This window comes from Apium graveolens, chromosome 2 (genome assembly GCF_009905375.1).
Source record: "Apium graveolens cultivar Ventura chromosome 2, ASM990537v1, whole genome shotgun sequence".
NCBI lineage: Eukaryota > Viridiplantae > Streptophyta > Magnoliopsida > Apiales > Apiaceae > Apium > Apium graveolens.
In genome coordinates, this window is record NC_133648.1 from 65,192,025 (window position 1) to 65,193,575 (window position 1,551).

The 1,551-nt window shown below is 41.8% G+C and overlaps 1 non-coding gene across 1 annotated transcript; it reads right to left on the reverse strand.

Annotated features, from left to right (window-relative positions):
- Nucleotides 1-854: 854 nt before the first annotated feature.
- On the reverse strand, nt 855-961 carry LOC141709732 (small nucleolar RNA R71). The gene has a single exon (XR_012570296.1). It is a non-coding gene; the product is annotated as a small nucleolar RNA R71 (small nucleolar RNA).
- Nucleotides 962-1,551: the final 590 nt, after the last annotated feature.

The following is a 1,551-nucleotide window of genomic DNA, read 5'->3' on the forward strand; positions in this document are numbered from 1 at the left end:
TATGTATAAACAAACTCAATTTGTTATCGTCTTAGCATTGAATAATAACCATACATTGTTGCTTAGGTGTGTGAATTAATTAGTTAACCAATACAGTCTCTGTGGGAACGAACTAGAAAAGATTCTATACTACTTGCGAACTTGTATACTTGCGTGTAATATTAGCGCGTGTTTAGAGACTAACAAGTTTTTGGCACCGCTGCCAGGGACTACAGTGTTAATTGATAGTTTATGTGCTTTCCATCAGTGATCGTTAAAGTTCATTGACTCGGACATTGTTACTTATCTGCTTCCTTGTCTTATTTTAGATACTCTAGCGAGGGTGTATGTGTACGCGTTCACGTACTCGTAAGAGAACACTGGATAAAGCCGAGGAAGAACTTTTGGTAGTTCGTAGGGAAGTTGTTGGGGAAGAATAGAAGGTAAAAGAAGAAGAGAAAGTCGAAGAACCAGTTGTAGTAGCGATGGGGGATCAAGTAGAAAATTCGAAGGCTTTGATAGACTATTTTCAGCCTAAGATTAATGACATTCAGTCAAGCATCGTCAGACCAGCCATCAGGGCAAACACTTTTGAGATCAAGGCAAACACGATTCAGATGATACAAAACTTAGTTCAGTTTGGGGGTTCTCCTACTGAAGACCCCAACATGCACATTAGGGATTTCATCGAGATCTGCGACACCTTCAAGTTTAATGATGTGACTGATGATGCTATTAAGCTGCGACTCTTTCCATTCTCTCTAAGGGACAAGGCTTAGAGCTGGTTACATTCTCTACCACCAGGGTCTATCACTAAATGGGAAGATCTAGCTCAAAAGTTTCTCATTAAATTATTTCCTATGGTGAAGACTGCTGCAATCAGGAATGTTCTTACTCAGTTTGCTCAGCAAATTGGAGAATCTCTGTGTGAGGCTTGGGATCGATTTAAGGAGATACTAAGGAAGTTCCCACACCATGGCATGCCTGATTGGATGATTATCAACTATTTCTATAATGGATTGGGTGCTACTTCTAGACCCATGCTTGATGCAGTATCAGGAGGAGCCTTGTGGGCTAAGAGCTACGATGAATCTTATGAACTTATTGAACTAATGGCTGCTAATGAGTACCAGAATCCTTCTCAGAGGCTGACTCAGGGAAAAGTCTCAGGAATTTTGGAGTGGGATGCAGCAACTGCTATCGCTGCCCAACTTAAGGCTTTGACGATGAAGGTGGACTCTTTGGCTAATTATGGAGTTAATCAAATCACCAGTGTCTGTGACCTTTGTGCTGGTGCCCATGAGACTAATCAGTGCGCAATTTTTAGTGAATCAGCTCAGTTTGTGAGCAACTTCTAGCAATCGCATCAACCAGTGCCAGCCACATATCATCCCAACAACCGCAATCATCCTAATTTCAGTTGGAGTAATGCTCAACATGCGGTTCAACAGCCTTATCAGCAGTACCCAGCTAAACAGTACAACCCCCTGGTTTTCAGCAACCACAGTATGCACCTAGATAGCAACTCCAGCTGCAACAAGCCAACGAAAAATCTGAATTAGAAGAGTTGAA